The sequence below is a fragment of the Mustela erminea genome, chromosome 9, assembly GCF_009829155.1.
Source record: "Mustela erminea isolate mMusErm1 chromosome 9, mMusErm1.Pri, whole genome shotgun sequence".
NCBI classification, from domain to species: domain Eukaryota; kingdom Metazoa; phylum Chordata; class Mammalia; order Carnivora; family Mustelidae; genus Mustela; species Mustela erminea.
This window is the reverse complement of record NC_045622.1, coordinates 65,027,769-65,047,000: the sequence shown is the minus strand read 5'-3', so window position 1 is coordinate 65,047,000 and position 19,232 is coordinate 65,027,769. Positions and strand designations below refer to the sequence as shown.

The 19,232-nt window shown below is 39.2% G+C and overlaps 1 protein-coding gene across 2 annotated transcripts in view; it reads left to right on the top strand.

Annotated features, from left to right (window-relative positions):
- SBF2 (SET binding factor 2) overlaps positions 1-19,232 on the top strand; it is a 476,395-nt gene that overhangs the window by 49,405 nt on the left and 407,758 nt on the right. The gene's annotated exons all lie outside the window — the stretch shown is intronic.

The window sequence follows — 19,232 nt, the reverse complement described above, 5'->3', positions numbered from 1 at the left end:
TCCAACTTGCCTTCCTTTCCGCTGCCCACCAGGCCTGCCCTGAGCTTGTGTTGCCTAAAAATAAAATATTCTAAGCAGTTAAAATCACTGCCTTAAAGACTGGGCACTACTGTACTGATACGGCTTACTTTTGATTTTATACAGTTCTTACCTCTATCTGTTGCACCCCCCTCCCCCCAAAAGAAAAAAAAAGACGTTTTCAGAAACAGAAGTTGTGGCTCTGTTCCTACTTACTTTTCCCATGATTCTTTTCTTTTCTTTTTTTTTTTTTTTTAAGATTTTGTTTATTTGACAGAGATCACAAGTAGACAGAGAGGCAGGCAGAGAGAGAGAGGAAAGCAGGCTCCCTGCTGAGCAGAGAGCCCGATGCAGGACTTGATTCCAGGACCCTGGGATCATGACCTGAGCTGAAGGCAGCGGCTTAACCCACTGAGCCACCCAGGTGCCCCCCCCCGGCCATGATTCTTTAAACATTTTTACAAATCAAGTTATATATTCATATAGCTTAAAATCGAATAGTTCTCCGAAGCATATTAAAAACCCAGTATTGTTCTCCACTACTCTGTCATCACCCCCTTTTGATTTTCTCATCCCCAGAGGCAACTCTGGAAACTTTTAAAGCTGATTCTTTTGATATTTACTGCTCGTAGCAGAGGCTACTGGCTGTCCCCCTTCCTCAGAAATGGAACCTCTGGTTTTTAGCAGGGTAATTGCTACCTGGAATGTAGACATGCTGCAGTCTTCTTGTAGCTAGTTGTGGTGGTATGACTAAGTACTGAACAGTTAGTCACCTATGAGTTCTGGGAGGTGTTTTTAAGAGTAAGGAGCAGAGCCTTCATTAACCTTCTTTCCTGCTGGTTAAAAGGTGGATGTTAGGGATACCTGGGTAGCTCAGTCAGTTAAAACACCTGCCTTCAGCTCAGGTCATGATCCCCGGGTCCTGGAATCGAGTCCTCTGTCCACCTCCTTACTTAGGGGGAGCCTGCTTCACCTTCTGCCTGCTACAGCCCCTGGTTGTGCTTTCTGTCTCTCTCTGAGACAAATAAATGAATGAAATCTTTCAACAAAAAATGGTGGATGTTTGGGGCGCCTGGATGGCTCAGTGGGTTGGGCCTCTGCCTTTGGCTTAGGTCGTGGTCTCAGGGTCCTGGGATCAAGCCCCACACTGGGCTCTCTGCTCAACAGGGAGCCTGCTCCCCCCCCCCCCCCCCCCCCCGCCTGCCTCTCTGCCTACTTGTGCTCTCTCTTTCTGGCAAATAAATAAATGAAACTAAAAAAAAAAAAGGTGGATGTTATAGTTGGAATTTGAGCTGCTATCTTGGACTGGGAAGTACAAACTATTATGTTAAAGATTTAGAATGAAAGGATAATCATGGATTCGCCATACCAGTCCTAAAATTACTTCATTTATGTGGAAGAGAAAAAAAAATTCCATTTTAAGCTCTTGAGGTTTCTGGTCTCCTGCAGCCCAACCTAGCCCTAACGAATATGCCTTCATGTCGTAAAGAAATCCTACTACTACTTTTTTTTCAAAGATTTTATTTATTTATTTGACAGAGAGAGAGATCACAAGTAGGCAGAGAGGCAGGCAGAGAGAGAGAAAGGAAGAAGTAGGCTCTCTGTTGAGCAGAAAGCCCAATGCGGGACTCGATCCCAGGACCCGAGCCGAAAGCAGAGGCTTTAACCCACTGAGCCACCCAGGCGCCCCTACTACTATTTTTTTTGATTAAAATATTTGACTATATTTCTTGATTTCTTGTTATGAGAATGGGGATTGACCTAATCTATTACATTTGCCTGCTGGCTCAGACACACTTCCCACTCACCTGGCATCTTCCTGTTATCTTGTTACATTGTAGTTTTGGTGAAGTCAGTATTCAGTGCTTTCATTTTGACTATGTAAATGAACTTAATAATATTTTAATAATAATAATTATCTTTTGTTGTTCATTTCAAACTCAACTAGTTCTGCCAGTTATCTAAAATCTCTCTCCTTGGGCCTGTTGAGATGCTTTAATCTGTATTGATTGCTTTGTATGATGCACCATATCTTCTAGGGGCATCTTGACTAAGGGAGGGTACAAAGGAAGTAATATTACTGAGGGCTTGCATGCCTGAAATGTTTTTATTCGTGATTGATAATTTGGATTAACTATAAATAATTTTTCCTCAGAAGTTTGAAGTTATTGATCCATTGTTTCTTTTATATTTCAAGATTGCAGAGGATCTAGTGCTACTTGGATTCGCAGTCTTTTATGTGGTGTTGTTTTCCCTCCCACAGAACTTTTGGGATCTTACATGTGTTCCTGTTCTTGAAACTTTGTGGCTTTTAGTGGGTCTTTTTGTATTCATTATTCTAGACCTACCGTAGGCTCTTCCAAACTGGTAGCTTGTGATTTTAAGTCCTTCCATTCCCACCGTTTCTCTTCTTTTTCTGGAAGCCTTGTTTTAAACTCTTTGGTTTTTGTTTTTTAAGATTTTATTTATTTACTTGACAGAGAGAGAGGACAAGCAAGATAGAGAATACGAGCAGGGGGAGGGCAGGAGACAGAGAAGCAGACTCCCGGCTAAGTAGGAAGCCCTATGCAGGACTTGATCCCAGAACACGCGCCCCCCGCTCCCCATGACTTGATCCAAAGGCAGATGCTTCACCAATTGAGCCATCCAGGTGTCCCTGGTTTATTGTTGTTGTTTTTTTGCTGTTCTTATTCTTTTTACTATTCTTTTAGTTTCTTCTCTTTTTCTTCCATTTCCTATTCATTTCTACTGTCATTAAAACTATTTCAACAGCTCTTTTGTCGCTTAATATTCCTTTTCATAGCATTTGGTTCTTTTTATAATGGTTGCAGTATTTTCTCTTATGTCTAAAGATATTACTGATGTTAAAAAATGTTTTTGTTTCCTTGAATAAGTCTTTTTTTTTCTAGCTTCTCCCCACACTTTTGTTTTAATCTTTCATGTTAGAAGCTTTCTTTAGCTTTCTCCTAATATTGTAGTTAATTGTGAGGTTTTGGACTGTTGGGTTCACCATTGGTTAAAAATGGGTGATCATGCTGGGATCGGGTTTGATAACTTCCCTTGTTTTTAATATTTTTACCTTTGGTTTGTCAGAGTTACTGGAGAAAGATTTTTTTTTTTTTTTTAAAGATTTTACTTATTTGACAGAGACACAGAGAGAGAGGGAACACAAGCAGGGGGTATGGGAGAGGGAGAAGCAGGCTTCCCACTGAACAGGGAGCCCGACCCGAGCCTTAATCCCAGGACCTCAGGATCATGACTGGAGCTGAAGAAGACAAGCAATGACCAAGCCACCCAGGCGCCGCCGGAGAAAGATCTTTTTATTTCCTGCTGGGAGATACAGATTTAGTTGCCAGAATTTGGGGAGTGGGGTAGAGGAAGATTTGAGTTTGCAGAATTCACTATGTAAACTTTTACATAACTCCCTCTCTTTTCAGTTTTGATATCCATGCTCTCAAATGCTAAGTATTCCCATAGGAATACTTAAGAGAATACTCTTTTAAATTTTTTTCTGATAGTAAATCTCAACTCTTCTGGTGGGTTGGAGCAAGTACAGTCACTTAGGTACATAGAGGGGGAGAGTATCTGGGGATCTAAATGCTTCTTAACTAGGCATTTAAACAGTTCTCACCTTTAGTTTCTAGAAGTATCTGGTACTGCCAACTGCAGAACTTCTTGAGATTTCTGAAGTGTAAATCAGGTAGCTTCCTGTCATCCCTGGTGATAGTTTAGGATTTAGTGTTCTGAGGTGAGCTGATTCAGCTAAATTTAAACAGCAGCCTTTCAACTTTGTGATTGCATTGCCAATCATTGTTTCTTTGCTAGCAACTCTCTTTTATTTTAAAACTTTTGAAACAGAAAGAAATTCTAGTAATTTTGCTAGTAATTTTGCTTATTGACCATAACACCCAGTCAGGTTTCTGCAAAATCATTTTAAAATTTCAGGATTTCCTGGGTATTACTTATTTTGCAAGGTTTGTTTGCTTTGTTAAAATGAGATGTCAGGGGCACCTGGGTGGCCGAGTCGGTTAAGCATCTGCCTTTGGCTTAGGTCATGATCTCAGGGTCCTGAGATCCAGTCTTGCGTGGGGCTCTCTGCTAAGCAGGGAATCCGTTTCTTCCTCTCCCTCTGCCTGCTGCTTCTCCTGCTTGTGCTCTCTCTTTCTGTCAAATAAATAAATAAAATCTTAAAAAATAAATAAAATGAGACATCAACTCTGAAAAAGGTGCTTTTTTTTTTTCTTTGTCTACAGTGTGAGCTGCGATGGGGAGAGAGACAGAGGGAAAGGAGGGAGAGAATCCAGAGCAAGCCCCATGGCCAGCTCGGAGCCTGACTTGGGACTTGATCTCATGATCTGAGATCATGACTTGAGCTGAAATCAGTAGTCAGATGCCCACCTGAATAAGCCACCCAGGTGTCCCTTAAAAAGGTGTTTTTAAAAATTAAGATAGTCTTTCTTGCAATAAGAAAACAACTGAAAAATGTGTACGTGTGTCTACTTTGCTTTATTGGCTAGGGCTGATACTATTTTTCTTCCTTTTCCATTATAGTCAACAAAATGATGCTATGAATCTTTTCTCTGTAAACTCTCAGCTCTACCTTTTGGTTAAGATAGGTAGATATTAAGCCAGAATAGAAAGGGGTTCTGGTAAAAATAAAATATTTAGTAATAATTGTAAGGAAATGTGAGCCATTTTTTCCTTTCATCTGGCAAATATTTATTGATATTATTTACTGGCCTGTTATGTGCCAGTAATGCACAAAATGAACATGGCCCCTGCTCTTAAGTGTGGAGTTTATAGTCAGTTTGAGAGACATTAAAAAAAAGCTTTTGGGTGGGGGGAAGCTTTCAGGGGTACCGGGGGTGATTCAGTAGGTATAGCATTCAATTCTTGGTTGTGTCTCAGGTCGTGATCTCAGGGTCGTCAGATCAAGCCCAGTGTTGGGCATGGATCCTGCTTAACTCTCTCTCTCTCCCTCTTCATCTGCAAGCTCCTCCCTCTCCTCAGCTCCCTCTCTTTCTTTAAAAAAAAAAAAAAAAAAAGGACTTGAGTTACGGTTGCCTACAATGTCAAACTATGTTAATATTTACAAATACTATAAAACATTGTGCATCTCGGGTTGGCTGGGTTGCTCAGTCGTTAAGTGTCTGCCTTCCGTTGGGGATCCCAGAGTCCTGAGTTGGAGTCCGGCATGGGGCCCCCTGCTGGTTGGGAAGCCTGCTTCTTCCTCTCCTACTCCCTCTGCTTGTGTTCTCTCTCTCACTGTGTCTCTCTCTGTTAAATAAATAAAATCTGTTGAGTTATGGACATTGGGGATGGTACGTGCTATGGTGAGTGCTGTGAAATGTGTAAAGCTGGCGATTCACAGACATATACCCCTGGGGCTAAAATACATTATATGTTAATTAAAAATAAATAAATAAATAAAATCTTAAAAAAAAAAAAACCCAAACAAAAAAAATGTGCATCTCAAATTTTAATGTGGATATGAACTGACTGGAGATTTGTTACAAATGTAGATTATGATTCAGTAAGTGAGAGGTGAGACCTGATATTCTCCATTTCTTTCTTTAAAAAAAGTTATCTTTTTTAGGTATAATTTACATATGATAAAATTCACATATTTTAGGTATATAAGTCAACTTTCAACATGTATGTATGTATCTACATCTATCCAATTGTTATAACCACTGTAAAAACAGCATTTTTAACAAGTTCCAGGTAATGCTAATGCTGCTTGGTTTGAGGACCACATTTCTGAATGTCAAGGATATAATTATCAGTTCAGACTTTAATCACTCAAACTGAGGTAGTTTAATGTTAACAGGACTTTTGGGTTGATTTTTACTTTAAAAGTGGTCATGACTATATATATACATTTTTAAATTGTTTTGAATGGAAAAGGAAACCTCATGAATTAAAAAGATACCAAAGTTGAGATGAAAATTGTCCTATTCTTGCCTCCTAGCTACAGTTTCCCTTGAAGAGCCATTTATTACATATCGGTTCCTTAGATATTCTGTCCTGAGTAAAGTAATTATGTATTTAAATTCTCCACTTACCTTCTCCCTATTTACACACATGGTTGCAGTTCTAAAGATCTTTTTCTTTGATGCTTTTTTATTTTTAAAATCAGATTTTATCTTTTATTTTGTAACTTTAAAAAAATGAAGTGAAATTTGTATAAAAAATTCATAGATCATATATGTACTATTTAAGTTTTAACACACAAATGCACTCTTGTAATGTAAATCTCAAGACTTTGATGCTTAACTTGGACGGCTTCTGGCATTCTTGTTTTGATGTTTCTCTCTCTGTGATCACACTAGGATTTGATAATGCATTAAATGAAAAAAAACCAAAGCATCAATGAACCATTGTTTTATTGCATATAGGACTCATAGGTTTTTTTGAGATATCATCAACTACTTCAAAAGTAATAGACTTTACTTTTTAGAGCAGTTTGAGTTTCATAGCAAAATTGAAGGGAAAGTACAGAGTTCCCACGTACCCTATACTCTCGTATGCACAGTCTTCCCTATTACCAACATCTTGTACCAGAGCAGGACATCTGTTACAGCTGATGAACCTAAATTAACATATAATCATCCAAAGTCCAAACAAAATACAGAACAGTTTCACTACCGTAAAAATCCTCTGCATTCTGCCTGTTCATCTCTCCCTCTTTCTTAACCTCTGGCAACCACTGTTCTTTTTTTATTGTCTCCATAGTTATGCTTTTTCCATAATGACATATAATTGATATTATGGTATATGTAGTATGTAGCCTTCTCAGATTGGTGTCTTTCACTTAGTAATTTGTATTTAAGGTCCCTGTATGTCTCTTCATGGCTTGATAGCTCATTTCTTTTTAGCTGTGAATAGTATTTCATTGTCTGTATGTGCCATAGTAGTTTAATCCGTTTATCTACTGAAGGACATCTTTTTTTTTTTTTTTTAATTTTTATTTATTTATTTGATAGACAGAGAGAGATCACAAGTAGGCAGAGAGGCAGGCAGAGAGAGAGGAGGAAGCAGGCTCCCCACCGAGCAGAGAGCCCAATGTGGGGCTCGATCCCAGGACCCTGAGACCATGACCCGAGCCGAAGGCAGAGGCTTAAACCACTGAGCCACCCAGGTGCCCCTACTGAAGGACATCTTAATGGCTTCCAAATTTTAGCAATTATGAATCAAGCTACTCTAAACATCTGTATGCAGGTTTTTGTGTGGACATATATTTTCAACTCTTTTGAGTAAGTACCAAGGAGCACAGTTACTGGATTGTATAGGAAGAGTGCCTTTAGCTTTGTGAGAAACTAAGTGTCTTTCAAAGTGGCTGTACCATTTTGCATTCCTACCACCAACGAGTGAGAGTTCTTGTTGCTTCATATTCTTGTCAGCATTTGATGTCAGTGTTTAGATTTTGGCCATTCTAATAGATGTGTCATGGTATTTCATTGTTTTAATTTGCAGTGCCCTAATAAAATAACATGCTGAGCATTTTTTTATATGCTTATTTGCCCTTTCGGCATATCATCTTTGGTGAAGTGTCTCTTCAGATTTTTTGCTCATTTAAAAATTATTGGGTTGTCCATTTTCTCAGTTTTGAGTTTTAAGAATTCTTTGTATATTTTGGGTAAATCCTTTATCAGTCCTTTATCAGATATGTTGCTTAAAGATATTTTTTCCCCCAGTCTATGGCTTGTCTTCTCATTCTCTTGAATTTGGCTCACTTTTTAGAAGGGGATTCTGAAAAGATTGGAAGTTAAAAGTTCTGATATAGAGGATATTTTATAATCTTACAGTTTAAGATAGGTCTCCATATAAAAATATGTCACAAGTACTATTTACACATTCAGAGTCCCTTAAGATTTTTATTAGTTTTATGAAATAGCTATCAGTTACATTAACCTGTGCATTATTCAGATTAGAAAAACACTTCATATGCCCTCCATTGTCTCCTTTTTTTTTTTTTAACCTCAAAAGATTTTATTTATTTACTTACTTGTTTATTTAAAGTAGGCTTTATACGCAGTGAAGAGCCCAGTGTGGGGGCCGAACTCACAACCCTGAGATCAAGACCTGAGTTGAGATCAAGAGTTGGACTTTTAATTGACTGAGCCACCAAGGCACCACTCAAGGATTTCATTTCATTTCATTTATTTATTTATAAGATTTTATTTATTTGAGAGAGAGTGAAAGCTAGAGAGATCACAGAGGGAGAGGGAGAAGCGGACTCCAGGCTGAGCAGAGAGCCCAATGCAGAGCCTGAAGTGAGGCTTGATCCCAGGACCCTGGCACCATGACCTGAGCCGAAGGCAGATGCTTAACCAAGTTGGTCACCCAGGCATCCCTCAGGGATTTTATTTTTAAGTAATCTACACTCATTGCGGGGCTTGAACTTCCAACCATGAGATGAAGAGTTGCATGCTCTACCAACTGAGCCAGCCAGGTGTCCCCTGGCTACTTAATAAAATTCCTTCATTATCTTGTTGCAACCCATTTCCAATTTTTATTCTTACTCTTTTCATTTATGGAGATATATCGTTTTTAATTTTCTTTTTTTTTTTTTATTTTTTTATTTTTTTTTTATTTTTTTTTTATTTTTTTTTATTTTTTTTTTAAAGATTTTATTTATTAATTTGACAGGCAGAAATCACAAATAGGCAGAGAGGCAGGCAGAGAGAGAGGAGGAAGCAGGCTTCCTGCTGAGCAGAGAGCCCGATGTGGGGCTCGATCCCAGGACCCTGGGATCATGACCTGAGCCGAAGGCAGCGGCTTTAATCCACTGAGCCACCCAGGCGCCCCTATCGTTTTTAATTTTCCACAGAGCTCAGATTCAGGGTCTTGCATGTTCTTTCTCCTCTCTATTCAGAATCTTCTATACTGGGGTGCCTGGATAGCTCAGTTGGTTAAGCAAGCATCTGACTTTGGTCAGGTTGTGATCCTGGGATGGAGCCCTGCGTTGGGCTCCCCTGCTTAGCAGGGAGCCTGTTTCTCCCTCTCCCTCTGTAGCTCCCCTCCCCCGCCCGCTTGCATGCTCTCTCTTTCTCTGAAATAAATAAATAAAATCTTTAAAAAAAAAAAACAACCCACCAAGGATTGATGTTGAATGCCTCCTACCAGCAGCTAGGAAGAGGCAAGGAGAAATCAACAGCTTGGTTCCAGACTTTTAGTGTCCAGAATTGTGAGAGAATAAATTTCTGTTGTTTAATTTTTTTTTTTAATTTATTTGACAGAGATCACAAGTAGGCAGAGAGGCAGGCAGAGAGAGAGGAAGGAAAGCAGGCTCCCTGCTGAGCAGAGAGCCCCATGCGGGGCTCGATCCCAGAACCCTGGGATCATGACCCGAGCCGAAAGCAGAGGCTTTAACCCACTGAGCCACCCAGGTGCCCCTAAATTTCTGTTGTTTAAAAAAAAAAAAAAACCCAAAAAACGAAAACCAAAAATACACTTCAAGTTCCACCTTTTTCGTGATACTGTAGGGAAGACTGTGAATCTAACCTGAGAATATAATATAAAATATGCAAAACTTATTCTGTGACTATGTTTATTACAGCATTATTTATAATGAAATATTGAAGACAACCATAATCTTAAACAACAGTGGAATCATTATAATGATCATTATAATGAAATCATTGATCATATCATATCATATCATAATGATCATTATAAAAAATGTTATTTTGGAACATATAGACACATGGAAAGGTGATTATGGTATATTTGGGAAAAAAATCCAAATACCAAAATCATACATGCAAAGTAATTATAGTTCTGAAATAAAAGGAAATGAAAATAGATAAAGGGAGGAAGTATACCAAAATTAGTTGTGTTAGTGTGGTAGAATCACATGTGTTTTTTTCTCTCAATGTATAAATTTTATATAATACAAGTAAAATTAAATAATTATAAATTGTTATGGTAAATATTTGTGCATTTTATTTTACTGTTTAAAGGTTTGGTCAAAACAGTGTTGGGAAAACCCCAAAATGAAGCACATAAAATGTTGAATATTGGGTAACTGCATTGAAAGGGTTTGCAGTGTTTTATAACTATAAAAGAGTTATGTACTTTTAGTGAAAAAAAGAGCTGAGAGACATCTGAATGTGATGTTTTGATATGGTAGAATTGGTGAAATTTTAATCTTCTCGTGTCTCGCTCTTTGAAGGAAAGAAACCATTTAAAAAAAATCATGAGGTATTTTCTGTGAGAAGAAGAGAAGGTAACATAAGGTGGGAGTGCTGATGAGCGCAGATATTCAAAGGACATAGAAAAGGGAAGGACAGGCGTGCCTGGGTGGCTCAGGGAGTTTAGTGTCTGCCTTCAGCTCTCAGGTCCTGATCCGAGTCCTGGGATTGAGCCCCATGTTGGGCTCCCTGCTCAGTAGGGAGTCTGCTTCTCCCTCTCCTCCCTGCTCATGCTCTCTCTCAAATAAATAAATAAAATCTTCAGGGGCAGGGGGAAAGGAAAGGGAGAAGGACAGCCGTATAAACAGAGATAACTATAAAAGCGAGACACCAGAGTGTAAAAATAGTGTGGAGAAGGTTAAAGCTTGGAATGAAGCTTATGACAGATGTTTAAGTACATAAAAAGCTTTTAAAATTGTTTTAGTAGCAGTAACAACAAAGAAAAAGAATAGTCCTGCTGTTTGGACTGTGGTGTTGTAGTAGTAAATTGTCAGAGTGAAAATAGAACTTTTCTATTCCCATTTGGCTTTGATCTTTTATTTCAAGGATAATTATCTCTTATTTTTTATTTTTATTTGAGTGTAGTTGACATGTAGTGTTACATAGTGATTTAGCAAGTTTGTAGGATATACTATGCTCACCACAAGTGTAGCTACCATCTGTTACCATGTAATACAATCACAATTGAGTATATTACTTAAGCTATACTTTTATTCCAGTGATTTACTAATTCCATAACTAGATGCCTCTACCTTCCTCTCCCATTCACTCATTTTGTCCATAACACTACCCCACCTTTCCTTTGGCAGCCATCACTTTGAAGGAGAATTATTTTCAGAATAGAGAGGATAAAAGGGCTATTGTTCTTCTACAATTACTTAGCAAATATATTTATTATGTGAGATCTCCATGTTTGTTGTAAATTTAAAAAACAGACCTGTTTGGGGAGAAAAATGCCACCCGTATTTATGCCAGTCAGATATAATAATATTGTTATTATTTTTAGAAAAGATTTTATTTATTTATTTGACAGAGAGAAAGTGAGAGCAAGAACACAGGCAGGGGCATGGGAGAGGGAGAAGCAGGCTTCTCCCTGAACAGGGAGCCAGATGAAGAGTGGACCCTGGGATCATGACCTGAGCCTTAAGGCAGATGCTCAATGACTGAGCCACCTAGGTGCCCCAGATAGAATTATTATTGATATTTTTGTTGTGTACCCTCTCAGAATCCTCTTGAGCATAATGTATATATGCAAAATATTTTTATAAAAAGGAGGTAAAACTGCTGCTCAGTAGTTTCTTTTTCTCAGAAGTTAATTTCCTCAGAAATATATTCTAAAGTTTTCCATGTCAGTAAATGTGGACTAAACTATCTTTTGATGAACTTTTATTAAATTATAGCATGCATACTACCCTCTATCCCTGAGTAGCCACTGATTTGCTTTCTGTTACTGCAGATCACTTGTATGTGTAGAAATTTATATAAATATACTGCATGTGCTTTTTGGGGGGCTTCTTTCACTTAGCATAATTATTTTGAGATTCATCCCTGTGGCTGTATGTATTAAATAGTTTCTTTTTATTGCTGAGTTGTGTTTTTTTTAAAAAAGATTTTATTTATTTATTTATTTGACACAGAGAGAGAGAGATCACAAGTAGGCAGAGAGGCAGGTGAGGGGGTGGTAAGCAGGCTCCCTGCTGAGCAGAGAGCCTGATGCGGGGCTCGATCTCAGGACCCTGAGACCATGACCTGAGCCTAAGGCAGAGGCTTAATCCACTGAGCCACCCAGGCACCTGCTGAATTGTGTTCAAATGCATGGATATAACTCAGGTTGTTGATCCATTGTTCTATTAAAGGACATTTAGGTTGTTTCCAGTTTGGGGTTGTTACAAATAAAGCTGCTAGGAACATTCTTGTATAAGTATATCATGGGCATAAGCCATGGGTATTTCCTTTCTTCCATCTTTTCTCTCTCTCTCTCTTTTTCTTTCTCTCTCTCTCTTTTCCTCTCCTCTCCTCTCCTTTTATTTTATTTTATTTCAGTAGGCTCCATGCCCAGCATGGAGCTCAATGTGGGGCTTGAATTCACAATCTTGAAATCAAGACCTAAGCTGAGATCAAGATTCAGACCTTAACTGAGCTGCCCTGGCATTCCTTGCAGTCTATTTCTGATAACTCTGTTTTCTGGAAACCCGTGGAGGAATGTATGGTTGCTTTAAAAAAAAAAAAAATCCTTCCTCTTACGCCTACTCATATTTTTTAAAAAAAGATTTTATTTATTTATTTGACAGAGAGATCACAAGTAGGTAGAGAGGCAGGCAGAGAGAGAGGGGGAAGCAGGGTCCCTGTCAAGCAGAGAGCCTGATGTGGCGCTTGATCCCAGGACCCTAAGATCATGAACTGAGCTGAAGGCCGAGGCTTAACCCACTGAGTCATCCAGGTGCCCCTGTGCCTACTCATATTTAGTTGAGTATTGGATATTATAAGTAGAAGAGTTATAGAAATAGCTTAAGGTTTAAGTATAAAGATTTATGCTTACTTCTGGCAGGTGACTAGGGACATTAGTGATTCTGTATCACCATAATCCAGTTTTTTTTTTTTTTAATTTTAAAGATTTTATTTATTTGTCAGAGATAGAGCACAAGCAGGGGAGGCAGCAAGCAGAGGGAGAAGCATACGCCCTCCTGAGCAGACAGCCCAGTGCGGGGCTTGATCTCAGGACCCTGGGATCTTGACCTGAGCTGAAGGCAGATGGTTTAACCAACTGAGCAACTCAGGTGCCCCTTAATCCAGTTTTAAGTACTGAGAGGATTTGAAGCTAGGCTGTAATTCTAAAGATAGTTTATTTTAGGCTTTCTTGGGAGGAGCCCTTCAAGGTATGGATTCCAAACACATGGTATTTAACTATAGGCCTTTTCTTAGTGGACTCTGGACTCTAGTTTTTGTTCTTTATGTTAAGTGCTTGTCAAAAACCTTGCTAATTTTCTAACTCTTTCGCTAGATTTGCATAGTTGCACTAGAGAAAGAGTGCCCAAAATACAGCTCATTCTTGGTTTCCTCCTTCTTCTGAATCTGTTTCCAATAATTCTTTTTTTCTGTCTTGGTGATTCTTTAATGCCTGTAATCAGATGATTTTCATGTTTTGTTCAACTTTTCTAATTGTTTGCATTAGAAAAGTTAGTCTGGGGGGGCGCCTGGGTGGCGCAGTGGGTTAAAGCCTCTGCCTTCAGCTCAGGTCATGATCTCAGGGTCCTGGGATCTAGACCCTGCATCGGGCTCTCTGCTCAGCAGGGAACCTGCTTCCCCCCACCACCCCCCCCCCCGCCGCCCCCTCCCCCCCTGCACTCTCTGCCTGCCTTTCTGCCTACTTACGATCTCTGTCAAATAAAATCTTTTTTAAAAAAGATTTTATTTATTTATTTGAGAGAGAGACAGTGAGAGAGAGCATGAGTGAGGAGAAGGTCAGAGAGAGAAGCAGACTCCCCGTGGAGCTGGGAGCCCGATGCGGGACTCGATCTCGGAACTCCGGGATCATGACCTCAGTTGAAGGCAGTTGTCCAACCAACTGAGCCACCCAGGCGTCCCTATGTCAAATAAAATCTTTAAAAAAAAAAAAAAAAGTTAGTCTGAATTACTGAATTCACATGACTAGGAATAAAAGTCATACTGCTTAATTTGAACATTTTTTCAAATGTTCATGGTTATTTTTATTTCTTTTTTTGTACCTTCCTGGTCATATGAGGACCATACTTCTTGAAAAGGTTATTGACACTCATGTTGGGTGGTGAATATCTAGATGTAGTTATGATTCGAGTTTCCTGTCATGGATTAATAAAATTTTAGGGTGTTGTCAGTGATGGTTTTAGAGTGTGGTCAGTGATGGTCACCAAAGAATTGTGAAGAAATGTTAGAAAGATGGTTGATATGTAAGTATTTTCTCAGTTTTCACAAAAGGCAAGAAGTTCATATAATTATATACTTGGTGTTAGTGATGGTCAGGGTTCTCAATGGCTTTTAAAAAATATTTCAGGGGCATCTGGGTGGCTCATTTGTTAAGCATCTACCTTTAGCTCAGGTAATGATCCCAGGGTCCTGAGATTGAGCCCTGCGTTGGGCTCCCCACTCAGTGGGAAGCCTCCTTCTCCCTCTCCCATTCCCCCTGCTTGTGTTCCCTCTCTCACTGTGTCGCTCTCTGTCAAATAAATAAATAAAATCTTAAAAAAAAACGAAGCAAAACAAAATAAAAACATTTCAAGATTACCTGAAAAAGGACATAATTAGCATATATTCATAAAAAACAACAAAACATAAATTAATTGTCATTTATTGAATGCTCACAAATGTTGGCAGTGAGCCAAGAACTTGATACTGTCTCCCTGTAATCTTTGTAGGTACTTTAAGATAGGTATTTGTAGTAGAAGCCACAAATCTTCACCTGTACATGTTTTGCCATCCTTGGCACGTGAAAATGTTACCTTTGTAGCCTTCTTTGTATACAACGAGGGCCATATGACTAACTTTAGTCAATGAAATATGAGCAGATTGGCGCATCACATCTGAACTGAGGCATTTAAGAGATACTGTACCACTTACTGTTCTTTACCACACTTCTACAGCCACAATGATTTTCTTTTTGTCCAATCAACCCACCAGACTTGTCCCCAGTGTTGTTTTCTGATTTGAATACTTGCATCCTTTTCATCACAGAGATAAAGGATAATTCATTTGAAAAGATGACATTTGACTTGTGACCTCAGTATAAAGAAAAATAGTTTTGAAATATGGGCTTTTGATTACAAAGAATTTAGTTCCAGTCATTTCATAGGGTAGAAGTAACACAAATAAAATCTACCAGCTATAACTGCACATGGAAGATGTTGTTACTGATTAATCTGGTAGTGACAAAATCTTCTTGCCCTAGACTAAATTCAGATCTTTAAATATGACCTGGGAAAAAAAGAATTGGTTAGGGAAAGGAAACTCATTATGGCAGAAATTGAGCCCCCCAGAATTCACAATGATAGATGCTAATATTTCAAAATATTTGATATGAATATTAAGTAAAATTGTTATTATAGAATGTACATGTTGAGAAGTTGCTCTAGCAATTCATCAAATAAACAGTTTTTTTTTTTTTCAAGAAATGATTTGGGGTACCTGGTAGCTCAGTTGATTTAGTGTTTGACTCTTGACTCTTGTTCTCAGCTCAGATCTTGATCTCAGGGTTGTGAGTTCAAGCCCCACATTGTGGTCCACACTGGGCATGGATCCTACTTTAAAAATTTTTTTAGGGGCGCCTGGGTGGCTCAGTGTGTTAAGCCTCTGCCTTTGGCTCATGTCATGATCTCAGGATCCTGGGATTGAGCCCTGCTTTGGGCTCTCTGCTCAGCGGGGAGCCTGCTTCTACTCTCTCGCTGTCTGCCTCTCTGCCTACTTCTGATCTCTCTCTCTGTCAAATTAAAACAATTTTAAAAAGGTCTTTAAAATTTTTTAAAAATTTACATACAGAAAATTAATCAAGCTAGGACATTGGCTTGGTGGAATTGGCTTAGAAGAAAATACACCAGAATAAAACATATGCAGGATCAAAATGAGGGGTAAAAAGGACTATCAACCAACTTTCCAAATAAAACATTAAAATTCTTCTGTACATCTGTTTTTATAGCTTAATATCAATCTTTTTTCCCCCTGAAGGTCATTCCTTATTTTGATACAAAAATTAAACCCTTTAACTTATAAAGAGTGTCAGTTTTTATATTGTTCTGAAGTAGCATTTTCTTTCTTTCTTTTTTTTTTTTTAAGATTTTATTTATTTATTTGGCAGAGAGAGATCACAAGCAGGCAGAGAGGCAGGCAGAGAGAGGTGGGGGGAGGGAAGCAGGCTCCCCGCTGAGCAGAGAGCCCGACGTGGGGCTCGATCCCAGGACCCTGAGATCAGGGCCTGAGCCGAAGGCAGAGGCTTAACCCACTGAGCCACCCAGGCACCCCCTAAGTTCTTTCTTAAAAGAAGACCTGGTTTATCTCCCTGGCTGCAATACTAATTACAGTTCCTTCTTTCCTTCCTTCCATCCATCCATCCTTCCTTCCTTCCTTCCTTTTTTGGAGAAGTATCATAGGTTGTTTAAAATAATAAAGCAATTATAAATTATATAAAAAAATGTTTTCTTTTGTTGGCTAGGGGTTATACCAACAGGTTAAAGAAAAATAAATGGATCCTTTTTAGTGTAGAGAATCTTAAGTATCAGTGGTATAAATAAGATTATGAAGTAAAGATTACTCAGAATACGGGGTGCCTGGGTGGCTTAGTGGGTTAAAGCCTCTGCCTTTGGCTCGGGTCATGATCTCAGGGTCCTGGGATCGAGCCCCGCATTGGGCTCTTTGCTCAAAAGGGATCCTGCTTCCCCCTTCCCTCTCTGCCTGCCTCTCTGCCTACTTGTGATCTCTGTCAAATAAATAAATAAATAATCTTAGAAAAAAAAATTACTCAGAATAGGGGCATCTAGGTGGCTCAGTTGTTTAAACTCTGCCTTCAGCTCAGTCATGATCCCAGGGTCCTGGGATTGAGTTCTGCATTGGGCTCCCTGCTCAGTGGAAGGCTTGTTTCTCCCTCTCACTCTGCCTGTCACACCCCCTGCTTGTGTGAGCTATCTCTCCCTGTCAAATAAATAAGATTTTTAAAAAAAGATTTTATTTATTTATTTGACAAAGAGATCTCTCTCTTTGTCACAAGTAGGCAGAGAGGCAGGGAGAGGGGGGAGCAGGCTCCCCTCTGATCAAAGAGCCTGATGTGGGGCTTGATCCCAGGACCCTGAGATCATGGCCTGAGCTGAAGGCAGAGGCTTTAACCCACTGAGCCACCCAGGCACCCCAGATGAAGCTTTTAAAGAGAAGACATAGTAAACAGATATGAAAATCAGTATTAAAAATGAGTCTTATTTACCCCTTTATCTCCTTTATTTTTTATTTTATTTATTTATTTATTTATTAAAGATTTTATTTATTTATTCGACACAGAGAGATCACAAGTAGGCAGAGAGGCGGGCAGAGAGAGAGAGAGGAGGAAGCAGGCCCCCTGCTGAGCACAGAGCCCGATGCGGGACTCCATCCCAGACCCTGAGATCATGACCTGAGCTGAAGGCAGCGGCTTAACCCACTGAGCCACCCAGGCGCCCCCCTTTATCTCCTTTAATTGAAAATATTGACTTGGGGCACCTGGGTGGCTCAGGTCATGAGCCCCATATCAGGCTCTCTGCTCAGCAGGGAGCCTGCTTCCCTCTCTCTCTCTCTGCCTGCTGCTCTGCCTACTTGTGATCTCTCTTTCTCCGTCAAATAAGATCTTAAAAAGATAAAAGAAAATATTGACTTAAAAATATTGTCTTAGGGGGCGCCTGGGTGGCTCAGTGGGTTAAAGCCTCTGCCTTCAGCTCGGGTTGTGATCCCAGTGTCCTGGGATGGAGCCCCGCATCGGGCTCTCTGCTTGGCGGGGAGCCTGCTTCCTCCTCTCTCTCTGCCTGCCTCTCTGCCTACTTGTGATCTCTCTCTGTCAAATAAAAAAATAAAGTCTTTTTTTTTTTTAAAGATTTTATTTATTTATTTGACAGAGAGAGATCACAAGTAGGCAGAGAGGCAGGCAGAGAGAGAGAGAGGAGGAAGCAGGCTCCCCGCTGAGCAGAGAGCCCGATGCGGGACTCGATCCCAGGACCCCGAGATCATGACCTGAGCCGAAGGCAGTGGCTTAACCCACTGAGCCACTCAGGTCCCCAAAAAATAAAATCTTAAAAAAAAAAAAAAATACTGTCTTAGGGGGGTGCCTGGGTGACTCAGTTAAGCCTCTGCCTTCGGTTCAGGTCATGATCTCAGGGTCCAGGGATCGAGTCCCGCATCAGGCTCTCTGCTCATCAGGGAGCCTTCCTCCTCTCTCTATGCCTGCCTCTCTGCCTACTTGTGATCTCTCTCTGTGTCAAATAAATAAATAAAATATTTTTAAAAAATTGTCTTAGATTCAACATATGCAAATCAATAAATGTGATGCATCACATTAATAAAATGAAAGATTAAAATCCTGTGATCCTCTCAATAGGTGCAGAAAAGGTTTTTGACAATATATAACATCCTTTCATGATATAAAAGCCTTCAAAGGGCACCTGGCTGGCTCAGTCAGTAGACCATGTGACTCTTGAGCTTAGGGTTATGCATTAAAGCCACACATTGAGCAAAGAGGTTACTTAAAACAACAACAATAACAACAACAAAAACAAACAAAAAACCCCACCTCTGGACAGGTCGTGTATAGAAGGAGCATACCCCTAGCTGACATTATACTCAATGGAGAAAAATTAAATGTGCTTCCTCTAAGATCAGGAAAAATACAAGTGTGCCCCTTTCACCACTGGTATTCAACATAATACTGGAAGTCCTAGCTAGAGTAATCAGGGAAGGCAAAGAAATGAAAAGAACCCAGATTGGAAAGGAAGATAGAAAATATCATTATTTGCAGATGATATGTCCTGTACATTGAAAATATCAAAGAGTCAACTAAAAAACTGTTAGATATAATCAATGAGTTCGGTAAAGTTGTAGGATACAAAGACAGAAATCAGTTACATTTCTATACAGTAACAACTAAAAATCAGAAAAACTATTCCATTCACAACATCATAAAAAATAATGAAATATCTAGGAATAAACCAAGGAATTTGAAGATCTATGCAATGAAAACTACAAGACTTTGTTGGAAGAAATCAAAGAAGACGCAAACAAATTGAAGAACATCTTGTGTTCATGGATTGGAAGAATTAATATTGTTAAAATAGTCACGCTACTCAAAGCTATCTATAGATTCAACATAATTCCTATTAAAATTCCAATGACATTTTTCAAGGAAATAGGAAAACAAAAACCAATCTTGAAAATTATATGGAACCACAAAGACCCCACATAATCAAATTAATCATGAGACAGAAAAACAAAAGTGGAGGTATCACACTTCCTTACCTCAAACTATACTACAAAACTATT